Here is a 22,865-nt window from a genome sequence, read left to right on the forward strand (position 1 = left end):
ATACATATATGTACATAAATAAGTGGTGTATAAAGTTATATACCTATATAGAATCTGGTACTGAATTCTTGAGACGTCGGTGAGCCGCGGTGGAAGAGGAGGATTCGGAAAAGGAGCAGGAGAGGGAAAGGGAGAGGATGATCTCTCTACATTGTGCTAGACACCTGGTGTCACCCTTGTTTATTCTTACTCCAAAATGAGATACAACGGACCACGGGCAGGTGCGATGTGAGAAGCTTTTATTTCGTTTCATCTTATTATCATTTTTTTCTCCCCCCCCCCCCCCGCGCACATTTATTCACTCTCAGTCCCTCGCTTCTGTTTCATTCTTTTTTTTTCTCTTCCGGATTTTCATATTACCCTTGAAATTTTATCAGTGCGAATGAACATCGTCGTTTACAACGGGATTCGTTTTGCCAAAAGAATGGAAGAAGGATGAGAAGAAAAAGCCTTAACGCGTGAATAAGTAAAAATTCATTTCCTTCTTTCTCCCTGATGGTGCTAAGTGGGCGGGGATGAAACTTTTGAAACGTGAGATAATCGCCGAGGGGCATTGGGAGAAGGTTATATAGGGTTAAGGGTTTCGTGCTCAGAGTAAATGTTTTACGACGAACAGACAACTTGGACTACCGTTCACTTATTGATTGCGATCATTACGGAGTCTAGCTAAGTACGGCGAATAGAACAAGCGTCGTGCCTTGTGGCAAATGACCTTGAAAATGGCGAAGCGCAGCTGACGTTTCTCCAAGTATTTCACGAACACAAAAGTACACGCGAAAGCACGATTAGTCTTCTATTAGGTTATGAAATATCGAAGGACGCCATCTCGTGGCGGAAAATGTGCAGCAGGACATTTAATTTTGGAAGTACCTTTCTTTCACCTTTTTTACAACGAATCGACTTAATTCGACAAAATTAATGCCATAACACCTTGTACGAAATTTTCTACACCTTGATATCGATAATATTTACCTAAAACTATCCGTCGGTCAATCAACGCCATATTATTCAATCATGCATGCCGAATACTTGAGAAGACGTGAAAGGTTTCTTATAAAATTTTTCTCTCTTCATCTCTAAAAGTTCAGTTGCTTTTAGATTGAAGTGTGGGATTTCAAAACCGTACGATCTGTTAAAAAAGTAATTTCTATGCCGCAAGACGCGCTCGCGCTGGTTGACGCAAAACCTCTGTAGGTATTATATGTATCCAAGGGGACGTCGAAATTGGAGTAAGTGCAACGAGGATGGAAAGGCGAGGGACGGATCAACGATCAGTGGAAATTGAAGTGGCACTTACGTTCAGGGCAAGTTTATATTGAAAGCGCCTGGCAAACCAGGTTCTAGGGTCTCACTTCTTTCGGCCTCTCTCGCTCCGCGGTAAGAGATGAGAAAGAGAGGGGGTTGGAAGGAGGGGACGTATTACTGACGTAAATACTTTTATTATACCGTTGGTTGCTTCCTCCATCTCAGCCCCTTCTTGCCTTCAACCTCTACCGTCTTGGTCTCGAGGGGTCTGACGTTGTATCGTAAAATCACCCCGTGGCCAATGCTGCGGCATATAGTCTCGCTATACGTACACAACGTATCATACATTAAGGGTCAGAGCCATCGCGACTTATTGCTTTTCCTTACTGCCGGCATGCAAGGTAAACGACTCTTCCGAGATTCAAGATTAAACCGTCAAAACACTTACGACTCAAGATTGGATAGGAAAAATTCTAAATACTGAAGGTTTGAACCACAGAAACGTAAAATACTCTCTTCGCGGTTGCGTATGACTTTATTCGTCCAGTCAGTTTGCAGATACCAAACAAAAAACTGCGATCTCCTAAATATTCGAATGTTTAATTTAACCCTTTGAAGCATGGTGGGAATGCACGTTTCCAACAATCTATCCAAGGAAATAATTTGAAATTCGGTAAAGGTTTTGGGATCACTGATTACGAATTCGAACTCAGATTTTCAAAATTCAAAATGGCGGAACTAATATGTGCGAATAGGATCGATTTTTATATTTTCAGTCCCCTATATTGCATTCGTTTTCAGCGACCCCGAAAACCCTTGTATATCCAATTTCAAGGAATTTGACTGCGAGGAAAGATGTATGCTTCAAAGGGTTAGCATCGAATTTCATTTCAATTACAATACGTGTTTCAAGCTATAACTTTTACCAGACAAGCTCGCGTGTAATGATCTAATTCTTTGTTCTCTAGCTTACGGTTTTCTTCTGTTTTTCTTTTCGTCTCCAAGGACGAATATTGTGCATTGTTCAGTTTTATGCGCTCACACAGTGTCGGGTATGGCATGGAGTTGGAAAAAATTTACTGGTTATACGGTCTACTCGCGTTTTTATCAAATCCCTCGAGAGTGAGAAAGCGGTAGACATGTTGGAGGCTAGAGGATAGCGGCGTTGGGCACAGAAGTTCTTGATCGCAAGACTTTTGTCTCTTCGTAAGCCCTAATACTTCAAACTGACGATTTACCGCCATCCGCGATTTCCCAACAGACACGTTTTTCACAAACCTGCGCAAAGATATATAAGGTCCGTAAGCCCGCCTATCTGTTCATACGTACTTAGCCGTCACATCCAATAAAAACGTCGGTATATTTATCCCAAAAATTTCCCCACCTCACTTGGCTAATAAATGTGACAAAAAAAAAAAAAAACCGAGCTTCTCATTCTCGTTCTGATTATTTATAATATAAACTGTAACTTTCAGGTTATATTCGTCAATTCTCCTGGTATTTATTAACCAATAAAGTGATTACATAACAAGAAAGCATCAATTTGCCGTCGAATTTTTAATTTCCCACATCACTTGTTTTACTGGTCAAGGTCCCAACCGGTAACACAGCGAACTGCATCAAAGATATAACGTCTCGATCAATGTAATCTTATAATCTAAACGTTAATCATTACGATCAATATCACCTTAGTATTTGTTTATTTCAGTGTCTTGAAAAAGGATTTCTTGGTAAATTTGAAAACTATTTTTTTCTTACCGGTTATTATTTTTTCCCTCCTATTTTTTTTTTAACCAGATGGAAATGCCTTTACATATCGACAAATATTTATTCTAGACCATACCGTTCCACAAATAAATAAATCAACCCCACACCGCACAAGTGTGATCGATCATTACTTCAATCGTAACTCTAGGTTAGAAATCGTTGCGTGCGTGTTAACTGCAGGTAAAACAGAGCGAGACAAGCGCCACAGTGCGTTGATCACTATGTCACATTTAATTTTTCGCACTGCTGCATGGCGAAATGTTCCAAATAAGACGAAAAGAAGAAAAAGAAGAAAGTGTGCGAAGGGGTATCGACTATATTTTTCACGCTGGAAACGGCACGTATACGCGTTTTACGGTCCATTGTATGTATGTACATACGTTGCGCGTACTGTATATATACTTCTCTCGAGTCCAGCCAACTCGGTTGATCACAAACTGCGAGTCGTCGAAGGGGGAGGAATCTAGCGTTCACTTGTTTCAGGCCTGCCGACTGCGGTACCTACAGAGCTGGCAGGGAGCCAGTTACCTTGTGAGCTGGCTAGGCTGGCTCTACCTCTGCCTCTATCTCTCTACCCCAAACCCGAAACCGGGCCCGTTACTGATTCCGGATATATTCTGGCAAGTTGCCAATACGCTATATATTTGTAATCCTGCAGTAACGTAGATATATCGTATATACATACACACACGATATATCTACGTTACTGCAGGATTTCTCTGGCATTTCAAACTTCTCTCCCTATATATGTATACATATATGTTACATTACATTATGCACGTCTACGTATGGACGTCGATCAAAATTTAACTAGAATTTCGAAATCGAAGGTCTATATCTGGAAATTCGCGGTGCCCTCTATATTCAGAATGAAAAATTGAGAAAGTCTATTAGATCGGAAATTGGGTGAGATTAAAATATCGATATGTATGTATAAAGATGTGAGAGAATTGGTAGGCAAAAAGAAACCAGAAGTTTTTTTTTTATTATTCTTAGATCGGTCGTCCGTTTTTTTTTTTTTTGTTTTTTTTTTTTTTTTTTTTGTGTTTGTTGATAAAAAACAAAATATACGAATCACGAGTGAAAAAATCTTCCAAAGTTGACAACTGAATAAAACATGTGATCAGAAGGAATATGAAAAAGTTTGTTTGTCTTTCCTTTTCGGCTGAAGAATTTCACATTAAATTTGTATTTCCTGTTGGAAATATAGGGAGAAAGAAAAAAAAAAAAAAAAAAAAAATCGGTAACAGCAAACGTACAGTGTATACGAATTTGTACGGAACAAAAAATAATGAACAAATCGGAAAAAGAAAACAAGGACAAAGAAAATACCTAGATTTTTATTGTGGCCTGGCTCGATGTTTGCGGTTCATTTAACGTCGTGTGCAGTGAATTTGAGATCGCAGAATTCTTTGTGGTGGATTTCGTGAGTTGCTACGATACAACGTACGTAGGCATGCGAGTATACATATATACCATACATGCCATAACAATATTTACACATTTGCATACAATTTGTAAACAGAAATTTGCCGCGCAGTGTGATTCTCACACTGTGTTTCAGTTCCTATCTGTAAAAAGGTACATTCGTACATACATGGGTAGGTTGGAATAACAATGTCTGCGGAATGGGGTGAGGAGGAGCACGGAGCGCAGAAAGGCACTTTGCCTTCGAAAGTGGTCCAGTTCTGCATGACGCGCCGGGACGTCGTCGTCAAAGCTTGAGTCAATAATTCACGTTCTTCTGACTCTCCTCCACTCGTACATCTCCTGCCCTTCGAATCGTTTCGCCCCCTCCATTCTCTCCGTAATACCCCGGACAAAATCAAATTTTCTGCACCAGTTCCCTGCACTTTAACCTCTGATACTCGGATTCAAGTCTCATTTAAACTTTGATTGTCTTTTTTTAGTCTCCTCAAATTTTTAACGGTTTGCAAAAGAGAAAGACAACGTTTTTCGCATTTTTAACATCATAATGTAGGTTTGTCGAAAAAATCGCGCGAGCATAGTTTGACAAATCGTTAGAAAATCTGAAAAATGTTGCAAAATAGAAAAAGAATAGAAAAGAAAATCGCGAAAAATCTGCAAGCTGATCGATTACTCTCCTATATAATATTCCGGCAGAATAGCCAGACCCGCAAAATAGCGTGGGGTAGATTTTATTGGACGAGGGGGGAATGCGATCGGTCGTCTGTGCCACGGTTACACGTGCCCGCGTACACAGTCAAATATTTATAACCACATGGAATATGGCTGCTGTTGGTGTAGCTGCGGGTATACGCGGAAACTTCACTGAATCGTGTATATTTCAACAACTTTCTACAGTGTTTGCCTACTAGCCCACTCTTCACACTTGAGGAAAGATTTGTACTCTTATCGCACGAGGTATCGTAAAACTTTTTCCGATATACACACACACGCATGTTTGATTCTTTCAAACCCGAACGAAATGCTTTCATCCTTTATTTCGAACCGTTATTTTGCAGGAATGAATGGATGACCATTTCTCATCAAAGTCTCCCTTACATTCATGCGAATCAGTATTACTACTTGGAACTTTGAGCAAATGCTTTGAACAGTCAAAATAGACAAAAATATAATTTTAGCAGATTTTTTCAACAGCCAATAATATGAAGTTTGTTGGTTAGATCACAGAAGGAGCACAAATCATATGAAGGGTAATCACTGAACGAACGCTAACAAACAATTGAGTTTTATTTTAGAAAGTGTACTAACGAATACTTGAATGATATTTTAGAACAAACACTAATCAGTCCTTTGAGCTTTCATTCCTAATGAATGCTGATAGAAACATTGAAGATTCCTCCCAGAATGAATACTTATGTAGCCTGAAGGGTGTGTTTTAGTATTGCTTGACTTCTTTTTTATTTGACAGCCAACGGTCATTTTGAATTTTTTTCTGGACCAAGCACTAAAGAATCTTCGGACCTGCTTTTATGGCGAACACCAAGCAATAGTTTGAAATTACCACGGATTTGAGCATTTCCTTACAAGGATATTACATTACCAATGTTCAAAATTGTGACTTATTATCTTTTCCTTTTCTGTTTGTGATTTCCGATGGTGAGTGTGAGGAGGAGAAGTACCTACAGATGCCGGAGAATTTAACTCGGACAAGAAATCAAGATAATCTTCAGGTCGTCAAAAAAAATAAGAAACGGTAGAAAAAAAAAATAATAAAAAGCTTATTTGGCCTTTATTAATTTTTCTTTTATGTATAAAGATCAAAGGTAATACCGCAGCATCACTTACGCGATAACGGTCGAACGCTTTTTTACGATCTTCAAGGATGAGATAATTTTTTATGCATCTTTTCTTTGCCGCCTGAAGACGCCGTGCTATATTAAAAAATAACGATCATACCCACGTTGAAGTTTAGGTAGGCGGTATTTATCGAAATCCTTATACTTCGTCCTCGGGCATAAAAATTGAAAGCGTCTTTTATGCCGGCAGCATTTACACGACAGCAACAAGGATCAATTTCAAACGACTTGCCTGACAAAAAAAAAAAAAAAAAAAAAAAAAAACAACGACGAAAAAAGGGACCGGAACAGATTGGAAAAAAGTAGTAGAAGCTCTGGGAGAATATTCTGATGATATTTGGGTGAGTTAGCTTGCTACACGGAACCGAGAACGAACAGGAGATAGCCGACATACCTATTTGCTCAGCGAACCTCTGCCCGGGCCGCACAGTAATTAGAATAACATTCAGGTTCCCAATTTAGTGGATGAGAAAACCGACCGCACACTACGAGGTTCTCGGTTTGTAAACAATAGTTTAAAATTTCCGAGACCCACATCCATCACCGGCAGCCAACAATTTACTCGCCAACTCCGGCCGTTCCACCGCTGCCACCAAAAACCGGGGTTCAAATTATTAAGGCTTAAGGCAGCCTCCGCTAATCAACCGATGAACAATCGTCTCGTCTCCCTCGTCAATTCTAATTCCTAAACCTTGTCTGAGATTGTTATACGTAGATATATCGAGTGCAGGCCAGTTCGTATCAAGTAATAATTTCAGAAAGGTTTCACAGACGACTTTTATACCTTTTTTTTTTCTCAAAATCATTCAATAAAAACTTTCACTTGAATATGTTTCTCGGGAGGTTCAGGTACGTTTTTATCGGTCCATTAAAAACGAAATATCTAATGGAAAAATTTGTTCTGCAGAAGCTTAAAGTGTATATTGAGGATTCAAAAAAGTGTTGGATCTCGTGTTTAAGACGTGGTCTGCACCATATCGCGAATGGTTTATCGCAGAACTCCACTCGAACGAACACGAAGGGCCTGATTTTTTGTTTTCTTATTTCAAGTCGGCAATTTGTAGCTTTCAAATAATTTTTTCACTGATTTACGATCAGCAATTGTCGCTGTGATGGGACAATCAAGGCAATAAACATCTCCGATTGTCCTTACGTTAGCACCCCCCACAAAAAACACTTCCTTCGCAAATTCAACGGAAGACGTTTGTTTCCTTATTTTAGTGGGTGATTTTACTCACCAGGGACGACTCTGGGGGCGGGTACCGCTGGGGCTGGAGGAACGGAAGTGGCAACGCTGTAGAGTGTTTGTCCACTTCCATACTTGCAGTGGCAAGGAGTAGTTGGCGTCAGGCTCTCCCCGTTCCGGTTCCCAACTCCTACGACCGATATTTCGTCGAGTTCGTGGCCGCTGTCGTAGTGGCAAAGGCGCGTGGCGCTGGTGGCAACAGCGCCACTTCCGGAACCGCTGCCACCTCCGCTACCGCCTCCGCTGCCGCTTCCGCCGCCGAGGCCGTCGCCGAGGTCCCCGCGGCCGCCTCTTCCGCCTCCGCCTCCGCCTTCGCCGCCACCGCTGGCGCCGCGCCCTCGGAGCGACAGCACCAGCCGTTTGGCGCTGGACGACATTTCTCGAAGGTGATCCAGCTTCCGTCCCCTCCGTTCAACGCGCGCTGGATAAACGTCCCGACCTTAACCAGCCGGGCAAAACGGTCCCCGCCGTTCAGGCTACTCGACTTCCTTTTCTCCGCCCCCCCCCCCTCCCCCCTCCCCCCTTCAGTGAACCGTTCCTTCGCCGAGCGAGAGTCCACTGACGTCACCGGATCCTGAGTCTTGGCATGATGGTTCGACTCCGCCTCTTCACCACCCCATGACCCTCGATTTTCACCTCCGCTTCGAGGACGTCCGACCTTTGATGATGCGCCTTTGTCCTCACCTGGACTTCGCCTTTCCACGCTTTTGGTATCAACTTCCAGAGAAACCCACGATTCACCGGCTCACTGAGCTTTGAACATCAAATCTTCTTCCTGGAAAAGAAATTTTCGTTTCTTTAGAGGTTGAAGACACGTTTCGATAATGTCGGATGGTTCGTTGGGTTTTCTTGGATATCTGGCATGTCGAAAAATCGACAACCGGTCTGTGGGTTGAGTCAAGATTTTAAGGGCGATATACCACACTGGCCACCCTTGAAGGAATGTTCTATTTGTGGGCAGTCAACTGCGATAGCCTGACCAAAAAGTTAACATCGTTTGAACTGCATTCAGGGTTATGTTTGCCCATACAATACAACGTATGATTTGCTTTCTCCTAAAGAAAAAGCAGGAAAACGTATTAGAATATGATTTTTTTGAACTAGTGCGTTCCGGACATAAACGATCCAATGTGCAAATACTTTCATGAGAAACATAATGAGTAGTAACAGGGCTGAAAATTGTTCAAAGTTCAATTTCCAGTCAACTGAGAGTAAACGCGTGGAAAGTAAAAAAGACAGGAAGAACAATGAGAATCATAATGGCGATGATAAAAGCAGTGACAGGATTAATTTATCAAATCTCTTTCAAGACCAAAGGCGATGATAGTAATCGTGAAATTGTTGGAAGAAGGAAACGGGTGTATATCTAGCCTTTCTCATTTTGTTTTGTTTCATTTTTCCTAGTTGTTGAAAAGAAGGCGATTGTTCTAACAATAAGGCGGAGCAACCGAACCGTGAGGTCCTCTGATCAATGGAGACAGAAACCGGGGAACCTCGAGGTACTTTCGTGAGCGCATGTGTGCTGGAGAGTTCGTCGTCGTCGTCGTCGTCGTCGTTACTGGCCGTGGGCGTTTGTGTAGACAGAAAAGCAATTACGCGGAACAGTCTGGAGAAAGCAACATGTGGTTCAACCTGCGCAGGTTCAGTGGCTCCACGCGTCGAGGAATACCGACTCGCTCGTCTTCTCAGCGACTTTTGAGCAGACTAGAAATTCACCGAATTCAAAGAAGACGGCGTGTAGCTTCGGTCGAAAAGCGGGTGGAACGCTCATCATTTTTTTTCATCTCACCGAACTGCGTGGCGCCTTAAGAGGATTCTGTAGTAGATATTTACCGACTGAGTAAAACATCACTTATTTCCACTATTATCGAAGCTTACGACACACTGATGCGAAAATACCGCAGTCAACGCAACTGTACATACATGGAAGGCCGCAGAAAATTATCCAAACACTGCTCTTTTGATTCATGTGAGAGTACGCTAAGGAATTTACATTTGTTGGCATCATTGTTGCGTAAAACAATTGGTTTTTGTCGATATTTTTTATTCCACATTGCATGTAAAAATGCGTTGACTTCGGTATTCTTACATCATTGACGAGTGTACTTTGATAATGGTAAAAATAAGTGACATTTAATGCGGTGGGTAAATACTTACTGATACCATTCTTTTAAAAGTTACCATTTTTTTTTCTCACCGTCTAGTATTTGCATTTATTATCTACGTTAGCCCTGAATTCCGCCATAGACATACCTTAAGCTACCTACAAAGGGATATCGTCGGGAACTGCTGATGCAATTGACCAATAATTCGTCGATTAATTTTGCGGTAACTCCTGGCTATTATTCGCACTTAACTCTGCCACCACGAATCACGGTTGGTAATTAAACTGGGTATTATAGTCCGATTAATTGATCGAGTTATCTTTAGATACTCAAGAATTGATGTATCGTAACATTATTGCAATTTGATAACAACGCAACGGGTTTTTGTTTAGTTTGTGCATTCAGAAAGAGAAAACTCTAGAATACACCTGAATGAATTATTACCGTAAAAAAAAATCTAAATTCTGCCAAGTTCTCAAACTGAATCGCTGCCAATTTAAAAAAAAAAAACGGTTGCAAAACCGCGGACGCCTCCGGTAGGTGGCATACACGTCAGTCGGTCAGTCTAAGATAATTGGCGCTGAAATGGATTAACTATAAAATGGAGAAGGAAAAAAAGATAATATGAAAAGGAATTTACCGCTAAATTACGTGACAGACTTTTTGGCGGATTCGAATCTTCGATATGCTTAAGCTTCGACGACAAATAATACATCACATCACATCGTGTCGCGGAGCGGTAAACCCTCGTCAAATATATTGTATTCCTAACCTCAATATACCTACAGGTCTACTACCTTCACCAGAAAACCTGCGGCATGATTGTATTCATCATATTTGCTAATGGATGCAACGGTGGTGTTGGTATATGGCAGTGAAGCTGCCATTCCATCAGCTCAAATCCGTATCGATCTAAAAGCTATTAGCACCCCTTCCCCCTCCCGAAAATACAAAAAAATAAACCAAACAGACGTCATTCAAACGAATGAACGAATAATATTGGATGGAATTAAAAATTCAAATGAAAACAATTCCCGTTAGGCTTCTACCGCCGATTTTCTGCATGGTATATAAATTTTCGACGCTTCTTTTACGCGCTGTTTTCTTTTTTTTACAATAAAATTCAAAGATCTAAGGCCTCTATTGTGTCCCCGTTTTCGTAAAAACCCGAGAAATTGCAAATAGAACAAAGCCAACTCTAACAAAGGGTATGAATTTTGACTTACAATTTAAATTGAAGTACGTATATGTATGCAAAATGAATTGCTAATGGTAGAATGGTCCTTCGTCTGCTATAATTAAATGCGCATGCGCTTCAATTCGAGAGCAGTTGTTCGCCCATTTAAACCTCATGCGTTCTTATGATGTTCCCACTCTGGTTTATCCAAAAAAAAAAAAAAAAAAAAAAAAAATGCGTCAAGTAAAAAAAAAAAATATCAACTAACGAGCATTCGTTCCCATTGATATAGCGAGGTGACCTTTCACACAGATTGTTTTAATGATATGTGGAAATTTACATGGTTTTTTGCAACATAAGGGCGAGGCAATTCGTTCGCGATGATCATGGGTCGACAATAGGGTTCTACGATATTTGGTTATCGAGATGAGCTTTGAATACCGACACCGAAATATCGATATCGTCACACCGAAAGTTGAAACTACCGTTATCAAAATACCGAAACACCGAAATATCGAAATACCGGAATACGGAAACGCGATCGATGACCGTTACATCAAAATGCAGATTTCAAACAACCGAACATTTCATACTTTTCTGCGTCGCCTATTGTGAATAACCTTGTTATAATTTTGTATTTTCCCATAATGCTACAATCTTTTTAAATTATAGCAGCTGATATATATACAACTACAGTTGGCCGATGACGAGTTAGCGTTCTACACACTCAGTTATTTGTCGCAATTAGGTAAAACAGTTTCTAATTTTATAAACTCTTAGATTTTCGGTATTTCATCTTGACTCCAATATTTTATCGATATATCGTCATCCCATCGCTAATTTGATATTTCATCGGTAATGCAGTATTTCGATATTTACCGGTAAAACAATATTTCGGTATAACCGACACGAGCAGTATTCCGGTGAACTAAAAATACCGAACACAAAATCCATGCAGAAAATCGGTATCAAATTTTCGATACCGGACAGCCCTAGACTCGACAGGAGGGAAGAAGAGTCGACCCGTGGCCGCAGAAACCGCGGCGGTAACCATGGCGACCTGCAGTGCGGGTTCAGACTCTCTCTCTCTCTCTCTCTTTCTCTTTCTCTTTCTCTTTCTATCTCATTTCTGTATTAAACAAATCGAGTCAAAAACTTCCCTTAACGCCGCGTATTGTGTCAGGTGTATTAGATCGCATCATAAGGGATACCTACACCTACCTTCACGGTGTTCGGTCGGCGGGGGGGGGGGGGGGGGAAGGGTGTCGAAAAAGCAGCGAAAAGTATTGGCCAGGCATTGTTCAACGCTTTGTGGAATTGAAATCTGACCTGACAGGGGGGTTTGGAATGAAAGAGATTCGATAAGGGGGGGGGGGGGGGGGGGGGGGGGTGAAGCGAAGCTTCTCTTCATAAGAAGGGATGGCTTTGGCTGGGGATGTTAAAACATCTTTTTCATATATATAGATATATACATATTATGTGTGTCAACCTTCCACCTATGTGTACTTACGCATGTATGTACCTGCAGATGTACCTAATTGTAATTGGATTAGCCTTCCCGGGCGCTTTTCTCTTACGCGCGTTCGTATGTATGGTGGGCTAAAATCGATTCACGTTTGCTGGAACAGGTTCAATTGTAACGTTTTGTACCTATACCATAGCTGTCTGTTATACGAATCCATGTATGTTATGTGTTGATGTAAGTAAGGGCAGAACTTCTCTCAACTCCGTAAAGACTAGCTTTTTTGTCTAAGAATCGGGTTCAAAAAGTCGACGTTCTAATTCGATCGTTTTCTTTCTTTGTTTTTCACTCATCACACAGGCATTTTATTTCTATTTTATTCTCGTTTTCTGTTTAACCGCAGATAAATGGTTGAGTCTAAATTTGCGGTCGTTTGAAGAGGGGAGAAATTCATAAGCTTTTTCGTTATTACGAATTCGAGAACCAAGAGTATCTACTGCGACTTTAAAACTCCAAGCTGGAGGTACAGGCAGATATTTTAACACGAAATCATACAATTTTGATGCATACCTTTGGGTGCGTTTATATTAGGGTGGCGCAAAAAAATCGACTATCTTTTTTTTTTAGTCTCGTGTGACAAAATGTTAGTTTTTAATGTTTTAAGAGTCCACTCCAAAGGACAGCTCAAAAAAAAAAAAATTTAAGAGGTCGCTCCAAATTTTTTTAAATGTCAAAAATCGTCAAAAAATTAAATTAAAAAAATGATGTTTTCGGTATTTTGTTTGATTTTTAATTCATGTCGTGGTGTATTGTTATCGATTCTTTATTACTAAATTAAAGAAAAAAAAATGTATGAAATTTTAATATGAATATTAAAAGTTCGCTCGAAAAGATCTAAAGAAATGCACCAAGAAATTGAAAAAAAATTATGAGCGACCTTTCAAAATTCAAATTTTGAACTAAAACTTTCGGAAACTTATTTTTTTTTGTCTGTAAAATTATACCGTAGCGAGAAAAAAAATTAAAAAAAAAAAAAAATCGATTTTTGACGATTTCTGACGTTTTAAAAAATGTGGATCGACCTCTTAAAATTTTTTTTTTTTAACTGTCCTTTGGAATGGGCTCTTAAAACATCAAAAACTAACATCTCGTCACACGAGATTAAAAAAAAAAAAAAAATAGCCGATTTTTTTGCGCCACCCTAGTGTATATACATATATGTATACACACACTCGATGGATAGGTTATACGTGAACGTGGCTTGCCGTTCTGCGGTAAATTGGTCGATTGTCTGCACATCACGTTGCTGGCCACTCCCTCTTTATTCTGCCAAGATGTGCTGGAAGAAAATTGTTGACGCAGAGTCTTGGCACATCAGGGGTGGTAAAGGAATTGTGTAGCTTTTATGGTCGAAGACCTTTGAAGCGCGATGCAGTGGAATAAGGTTAAGAATATATACGTGGATAATTCCGAAGGTGATGGAAAATAGGACGGAAAACGTTGTCTGTTAAAACCTGTCGACGTTATTCACGCAGCACATTATTATTGTTTTTAACAAACTTTGACTCAAGTAGATAAATTCAAATTGACCAACGTCCGAAGTAGAATTCAATATTGTTGAGTTAATAAGCTGTTTATCAGGACTAAACCATTATTGCCAACCTTTTATTCGACGTAAAATAACTGAAGAATAGTTTACGAAGAAAAAATTCATCCAAATCGTGATGCGCGAACAGCGATCGTTTTTAAATTGTCATACAGTGTTATTCTGCATATTCAAATATCAGATAAAGGTTTTATCTTCGGTTTTTTTCCGTTTCATAACGTTGGCAGCAAATTTTAAGTTATAGTATTGGTTTACCGTATTCATAAGTGGTAAAAGTGATAAATAATCGTAAGTTTTTGCAGTCGATATTGGCACGATTTACCCACGTCGGTCATTTTCTCAAATGATCGATTTCACCTCTCTGCAGATGAGAGAAGGTAAATGATTGTAGTGCTTTCGCGTTTACGGTGAGAAACGAGATCGGCATATTTTTTTTCACCCCTGGATTCCATCATTCCGCATGGTATGGTGAAATAAAGCCGAAGCGCGATGAAACGATGCGGAAAGAAAAAGAATTGTTTTCATCAAACGGATCGTACAGCGACCAGTTTACCGTTCAAATACTCAAAACCCCAAGGAAAAGAAGAATAAGAGAAAAGAAATTAAATCAATGGATTTTATCCACCATCTATTGTTATTGTCACAGATATTATTGGTTTTTTTTTTTTTTTACTTCGTCTGATATTTTAATTGTAAAGTTTGAATCCTGACGGAATAAATAAAGAAAAATTGCAATGAAACAACCGTTTGTTTTATTTCTTTAATTTCGGTATCATTAAATTATATTTGTATGTGGATGATAATTATATTATGGGATACCGCCGATCCCTAAGCTGTTTATAATTTTCACATCGAAGAGAATTGAAGCGCAAGAGGATCGCTTTCAACTTTTTAATCGCATAAATTTTCCTAGACACAGATTAAATCATTGTGTATTCGTAAGATATGTAAGTATACAGACCCTGAGATTGATTCATTAAGATGGGAAATAGATGCCATCGATGGTCTTAAATGTGTCAGAATCGATCAAAGGATCCGTAAATACATTTACGTATCTATAAACTTGTGCAATAATATAAATGTGAGCTCGAGTTTCAGGTTTCCCGGTAAAAAAAAAAAAAATTTCTCTTCTTATAATGTCTACGACAGATGTACGAAGTTTGAAATATAAAAGTAAAAAAATGTTCGTAAGAGACGGACGAAAAGAAAGAAAGAAATAAAAAAAAAAAAGAACAAGAAGATAAAGAAAGAAAAAAAAAAAAAAATTAAAATTGCGTTCCAGTCTGTGTGCGTAAATTATCTTCCGTGTATACATATATTCCGACCCTTGTCCTCGTTTTCGTGTTCGATTTCTTTCTCCCAAACCCCTGAAATTCCAAGTGGATGTCGACAGAGATTGATTGATGAACGATGATGAAAAATTGGGCTTTTGAATTATATATATAATACATATACGCATATTATGTATTGATTTCGGAACTTGTGTATAAATATATGTATACATATATATGTATTCGCATATATGTACTGACCATAACGACTTTATATACTTTCGTAAACTTTGTTCTTGTGATAATAAGAAAAAGAGACTCGGTGGGGTTCGTGCCAGCGAGTTAAACTATTTTATTTTTCTCCGAATTTTAATCTCTCTCGTCAAACATTTCCCAAAAGTGAAGCCGAGAAGAGAAATGAAAAAAAAAATACGAAGGGAAAGAAATTGGAGTAAGCACGTGAAAATTGATTAGAAAAAAAGTCGGGGAAAGAAATTAAGAAGAAGAAGAAGAAGCGAAAAAAAGTAATTTGCATTCATCCGTTCTCAATATTCAACTTATTTTTTCTCATTTTATCCAATAAATTTCCCATAACGATTTACGTACCAGTAATATAACCGCTGCAATTCGTCGACTCGACGCCTTAAAGATATTCGAGACGTTTGCACAGATTTAAATTTCAAAGTACCCCTGCAGAACTTCACGACCTCTTCCCCTCTGCCCTTCTTCCTGCCTTAGTCCCTTGATCTCGATTTTTTTTCGCGTCCTTTTTTCAACCATTAAAATGTCAACGAGAAACTTGGAAAGATTTCGCGTATAAAATCGGATGAAATCTTGTGACTATGAAACAGTTCTCAAAAGATTTCAAAATTCCTTTGGGTGAGTTCGAAAGAGGTCAGAAAACTTCACGAAAAACATCTAGTCATGTCAGAGGACTTTGGAAATAGGCAAAAAAAAAAAAAAAAAGAAGGAAGAAGATGAGATAGATTTGAAAATACTTAAAACGCTTTTCAAGTGACTTGGATAAATTTCTACTAACTTCAAATTGCATGAATGAATTTGAGAAGACTTTAAGTGGCTTTGAATGTTTTCGAGAAACTTTCGTTAATAATCTCCAAAAGCACACTTGTACACATATATATATATATGTGTGTGTGTGTGTCCAGTTAGTACATGATAGTGTAAGTGTATTTACGATGCGAGTCATGATATCGCCGGCGCCCCGTGTCCTAATATTGCGAAAGTGCGAAGTGGCTTTATGATAATTCCGCTGAATTAAGCCTCCGAAGTATTTTGCAGTCGCAGGCTGCTTAACGCCCTCTGCAGCTTTTCTCAGACCCTCTTTCTCCCGCTTTCTATCTCTCTTTCCATATATATATATATATATATATATATATATATATATATATATATATATATATATAATATCTGACTACGCACCACTTTTCACCCCCATTTCCATCCCCCTTAAAAAGCTTCGCCATTTCCGTTGTTTTGACCATTTTACCAGACCGGATGACGCAATGTTCTCAACGGCCGAATCTTCGGCTGTATATCTTTCGCTTTTCAAAATTTCGCACTAGAAAAAATGTAACCTTGTCTGTTCTTCTCGACCCCTCGTTGAATGAATTAAAAACGTTCCTCACCGATGAGCTCTAACAATTATTATTAAATATATTGGTGATTTTTCGCTGTCGAGGCCTGACGCCTCATTTTTAAAGTGATTCCAAATTGTTTCATTTTTCTGACATCACGTAAAATGACTTGCAAGCATTTTTTAACACTCTATAGGGATGGAATATTATGCTAAAGAGCTTAAAACGAGACAAAAATTGGGGCTCAAACCTCAAACTGATTTTAAGATTTGCAGAATTATAGTCTCTAGGAAATATAATTTTCAGTAAAAAAGTTTTAAACGAAAGCAAGAAGGCATAACTCATTTTTGAATAGAAATCAGTTAACAACTTACATATATTTGGGCCCAAAATAATACTCCGAAACATAGCCGTGGCTCGAAGTAAGCTACATTTTGAGCTTCCAACGCAAAATGTCAGATGAAAAATACTTTGTTGTTTCCACAGTTTTGAAAATTTGAAAATAACCATAGAAAAAGGTATCAATACAGTAATTACAGAAAAAAAAACAAAGAAAAATCAACGGAGTCATTTTTGTAGGTAAATTTCATTCAAGAAACATTTTGTTTTCGAAACTGCCGGGTTGTTTAAAAAAAGGTGAAAACTGACGTATTTTTTTAAACCAGTACGGTGGCTTCAATAATTTCTCATCCAGAATTTTCGGGAAATTCGATTTTTCACATGATCCTCGGCAGACCCGAGGCATCGCAAACACGGAACTCGATTCTGAACATCTAAGCGGGAGCAGCAAACGATGAATGAATCCGGTGCGTGGGTCTTGGGTGATTGATGAAGCTCGACGCTAAACCTCGGTAGTCAAAACCCTCCTCAGGGCGAAACACGAGTAGTAAAGGCCAAGCGAATAGTCGCAATTGATTTGAGTGACGTAATTAGAAAGGGTACCGTATGCAGTATAAATTTCCCCTTTTACTTTCCCTCTCACAGGGATGAATTTAATACGCAAAATGCGGAAATAAAATTTGAATGGCGTCGTTCCTCGCGAAAAATCGAGCAAAAGTTCCCGAAGCAAAAATGTCGTGGGACTAACGGTTTCCGAATTAGAGCGAGTCAAAGCTGATTTGTCAAGACACACGCCGCGTCGGCGCTCGAATGACCGTTACGAGTTCTGAGCGTCGTGATTGGTCCAAACATCGAATTGCTCTCATTTGAAAACTGCGAGAGCCTCGAACGATTCACTTTGGACGTTATTTACAGTTTTTCCTCACATATATTACCACCAAATTTTGAAAAAGGCTTTTCAACTAATAAACTCACGCAAATCACATAATATTTAAAAATGGAACTCATCTACCGCAAAAGTTTGAATAAAGCAGCCAGAGAGTAACTGAATGAAGTGCGTAGAGTAAGTCAGCCTATGAATTTTACCGAATGTGATGTAGTGAAACGAGAAATTTTTATGCAAAGAAAGAAAGACATTTCTTGACGAGAAAAATTAATCGACGACCTGGGGAAGCAAAGCCTGGATCAGCAGAAGCCTATCCGTAGACTTATATAAAGTAGGTCGAAGAGAATCTTTCAAAAAAAATTTATGTTTCAAAATAACATGGATCGACCAAAAAATCCACATTTTTGACTTCTGCGATCCCTAAATATTGATAGATTTCAGTGATACTTGTTGTAATCGCTCTCATTTTGTTTCTTCTATAAAATATTGAATGAGCAATTTCAAATTCGATACCTTGTTTTTCTGGCACTATCCAATGTGCATCCGTTTCACACTACATTTCCTTCTCAATCTTCACCCGAAGCTCTTCTTCACTTGATTCTAGTCTCGAAAAAAGCTCCGTAGCTTTTACCCCCTGATACAGAGTGCGATAATTATACTTATTGTTATTTCGAAAAAACGTTGTCAGATTATCAGCATATCAATTCAAGCAAGATTCTCATATCATTTCAATTACGGCATAAAAAAATATAGTTTTGGGTACAAAATGAAAATTAATTGAGTTTTGTATATGTAACCAGAAAATCGAGTGTGTTGATATTGTTTTTCTTGCAGTTATTCGGACCATATTTTGTTTCAACTATTGCGATAATTTAATATTGGTGCAACAATAAATTGATGTAGAGTCCTTTTTTCGCTAAATAAATGTAGTAGTCTAGATAGAATAATCAGAAAATGTAGTATCGCTAAGTATAATGAAACGAAGTATATTATACTCGTACCACGTTAATATAATAATAATAAATTTTCTAGTAACTATGAAAAATGAAATTTTTCTCAGTGATGAATTGCTGATAACTCTTTACTCGTCTTTAGTAACAAAAATTGGAATAACGAATAATTCGAATGTACTTATGTATAGTTTGAAATCAAACATCCGCAAGTGTATCGCGTTAATCGATGAGAGACACTGGCAAGTATTACCGCGTTCATGAATTTGCGAATTTCTGATGAAATCGTCGGCGCAGAGACGGTTTGTGAAAATGAAAAAAGAGAAAAGTAAGGAAAAGCGCTGGAGATAAATTGCAGCTTTGTCGTCTCTGCGAAAGCTCGCACAATTCTTTCCAGTTCTTTCGATGTTCCGGTTGCCCGGGGCAAGGCAGAAGAAGAAGAAGAAGAAGAAGAAGCCGGATGAATAATAAGTGGCAAAAACCAGGCCAACGCGATGGCGCCCGATATAATCAAGCCATGCCAGGTTATGCGGACTGGCAGAGGGCTTCAGGAAATCGGGGAAGAATAAGAAGAAGACATCGGGAGAAGAAGGCTTCGATCGGCTCCAATCGGGAAACAGGGACACGAAGGCAGCTGGCAAGTGTTGCCAACTGAAATGCAGGCGTTGCCGTTGGAGAACAACTGCATCTCCGAATATTCACTCGAGTTAGAGACGAGAAAAAGAAGAAGAATAATGAGAAGCGGGAGAGGGAGAGGGAGAAGAAGGAACGAAAAAGCTTGTGTCCTTCACGTCTTGCGCGTCCCTCGCAAAGATCAGGTAATAAATATTTCCTCGACTCGCGAACATGGGAAAACACCGGTTTTCTCTGCACCAGATTCTCTCCACCCATAGCTTTGGAAAAGACGAGCTTCTTCTGCTTCTTCTTCTTCAGATTCTTCTTCTGCTTCTTTGGTGATTAATTACACTTGAGAGGCTGAGTATCTTCTCAACGGTGAACGGACCAGTGTACAACAAGAACGAATGAAAAAAAAAAGGCAAGAAGAAAAAGCCGGCTCAATTTGAAAAACTAATAATGTTCTCGTCTGTCGTTCGTTCATCAATTTATTCGTTCACCCAATTCGTCGCAGTTTTGCAACCCTAATGATTTTCCAGATCTTCGTCGCAGCACTCGCGCCATTTAACGTCGAGAACTAATTTAGCCAATTAATTTTATTCGGCCGCTCTTCGGATAAGCAGCTAATCTCTGAAATTAGGAACGTTAAAAAAAAAAACTCGCCTGCACGAGGCTGATGCCCAATTTAAAATCTACTCGATTTATACCATCGTCAATCGATCGTTTTTGATTTCAGTCTTTCACATTTCCTCGCTACGACGGTTCCAAATTACAGTATTATTTTCCCCTGTCTTTCACAGCGCGTAAGATCTTCTCACATTTTTGAAGACAAGAATTGAAAGGCTACAATTTCCGGATTTTAAAATTGCCTAATGCATAAAAAAAAGTGTAGGCGAAAATCGTCACACTGAGCTCACTCAGTCCCTTAGAAAATGATTCCACATCGTTGAAGAACGCTGTGATTTAATGTGAAACGCATTTCTGCGATCCACTTTTCACACAAAGTGTGTTTTAAACAGGGCAGAAAAACCTCGCAGGCATTTTCATACAGGCCTTTACCTCGGTTGTGGATATGCGACAGTCTCCAAACGAGGCTTAACATCTAGCTCAAGGTTGAATCTCGAGTTTGAACTTTGTTTGAACTCCTAAGCATGGACCCCTGTGGTGAAGCGAGTTATAATGATCCCTCAAAGAATGACGAAAATGCTGAGTTGCTTTACAGTTTGAAAATCAATTTACCGTTCAAGAAATCTTTTCGCGGCAAGATTCTAATCACATTTTTTAAACATCCGTGCGAGTTATATTTGTCAAATGATAAAAAAAGGAACAAAATCGTGTCATTACCCAACGCCATTGTCATTTTTGAACAGTTATTACCACGAATAACCCCGTCTAGTTTCAGTTGTTCGGTTCAGTTAAATGTACCGTCAATTATACAACGCTCGTCAAGTTCACACCCGAGTAATTTCAACGGTCCTGCTTATTTGACCCTGTGTTCAAACAGGTTAAATTCCAAATACATTTATCGGAATAATCTTTTCCTACGCTGCTTAAAGATTCGAATTCTATTCATACTATTACCTCAAATGACAACTCCGAAATTACTAAGAGGCTACGCATTGCTTTCTAATCACAAATTTATCGGTATTAAATTTAAATATTTCAGAGTCTGCGAGTTGCTTCTTAGTAAAACTGTGATAAAAAATATCGCAGTCAACCCGAGTGGCGTAATAAATTTTCCTGCAGGCGCAATTGAGGAATAAAAAAAAGAGTCTGTGAGTTTTTTAAAGGTCAGAGGAAAAACGGACTGTTGCCAAGCTGGCGTGTGAGAAAATGTGTTAATTCGCATCACGATTTCCTCCGCTTTTCCGCACCAGTTACGTTCGGATCAAGCCTAATGCAGGTTTGAAAAGACCGTTTTGAACCATTCGCGACTCGCTCCGATTCGCGAAAGCGGCATTTTCACCAGCGGATAATAGGTGAATGAAACTTTCAAGGACCCGCTCCAAGAGCCTGTGGCTATAGCAGGTCCGTTTGTCACCTACAGTCCATAATGCTTGGCGTGAGAAACGTGACAATGGTTCGAAAACTAGCGCAGAAGTTTGGCCAGAGCTTCCTTCGGGGGCGAACTGGTTCGGCCTCGTCAACAACCAAGTTCCACAGCGCGAGTTTAACACGGCCAAAGTGTATAACGTGCATGACGGATGGTGTATACCGTAGAGTTTAAAAAAAAACCTTGTTATATGCTTTGCTCCGATTCGACTGCGAGCTTCGTCAACTAGAAACACGGAAGGAAAAACAACGCGAACACTCTCATTCGCCACTTTTGGGCACCCAAGAACAAAAGCATGCATTCTCTTTCGTCTAGCATTGACGGAAGTTCGTGACTTACAGCATTTTTATCAATAAGGATTGAGTGTAAATCACAGCTATTACGTAACCAGTAACGATCTGATTGTCATAAAATAAATTAGAATATATAAGATCACCGTTTGATTGAGATTATTACGGAGAATAAACACACAAAATTAGGAGCATGCTGGGTGCAAGACGTGAGATCATACATGGCACCTTACCCAAATTGTATAACTTGCTGCATCGTTGTTGCTAATTTGTGCTTTGTTACTGCCGATAATTTTATGATTAGAAAAACAACTACATATGTGAAAGTAAAATGAGATAATTTGCACACAACTTGTCAAGTCTTGCTTACAGCTTGCATGCAATTTGCAAACGTTTTCTATCCTGGTACTTCGCCCGGCAATGAAGTGCTACTTAGTTTGAGAAAGAGAGGATGGTCGCACTAGGATATTGTTTCCCGAGTAAATCTGCGTAATTGAATACTGTGCAAACTGCAATATATAGCTATAGAAACTTACGTGGTTGAAAGTTGGACGATGAGAATTAAGACACCGACATCGAATGCCCCTTGGATGTCGTTGACCACTATGGTTACTGATCAACCATCGAACCGGTGTCACGACAGCACCATCAACATCTCAACAGCACAGCATAAAACGAAAATAACAATAACACGAACAACAACATCAACAGCCACAACAACCCGCACTGGGAATTCCTTTTGCCTGACCTTGCAGCGTCCCTACGACCGCATCCAGTCCACCGTTTTCACTTTGTAACGAGAATAACAACCGGCCCGGCACTTCGCAGTTGTAATTGTATTGTATATAACAACGTCGATCGAATTACCACCGCGGCGAGGTACACATTGCGAGAAGACGAATCAGACTGTTCGACGTTCCAATTTGCTCAGCCGTCGACATAGTCTGCCTTGTTCACAGGGATCACGGGCTTAA

At 39.4% G+C, this 22,865-nt stretch overlaps 1 protein-coding gene and 1 long non-coding RNA gene across 6 annotated transcripts in view; both read right to left on the reverse strand.

The window, feature by feature from the left end:
* The window catches only part of LOC124411552 (cyclic nucleotide-gated cation channel alpha-3), a 66,546-nt gene extending 58,740 nt beyond the window's left edge, over nt 1–7,806 (reverse strand). For all 5 annotated transcript variants that reach the window (XM_046890740.1, XM_046890738.1, XM_046890739.1 and 2 more), the window contains exon 1: nt 7,535–7,806. The gene's annotated coding sequence lies outside the window, so the exon portion shown is untranslated. The remainder of the gene's footprint in view (nt 1–7,534) is intronic.
* A 250-nt stretch (nt 7,807–8,056) lies between these two features.
* On the reverse strand, nt 8,057–22,471 carry LOC124411557. Its single transcript, XR_006929675.1, has 2 exons — nt 22,428–22,471; nt 8,057–8,317 (listed from the first exon to the last, which is right to left on the reverse strand). It is a non-coding gene; the product is annotated as an uncharacterized LOC124411557 (long non-coding RNA).
* Nucleotides 22,472–22,865: the final 394 nt, after the last annotated feature.

Source organism: Diprion similis, chromosome 10, assembly GCF_021155765.1.
Source record: "Diprion similis isolate iyDipSimi1 chromosome 10, iyDipSimi1.1, whole genome shotgun sequence".
Lineage (NCBI taxonomy): Eukaryota > Metazoa > Arthropoda > Insecta > Hymenoptera > Diprionidae > Diprion > Diprion similis.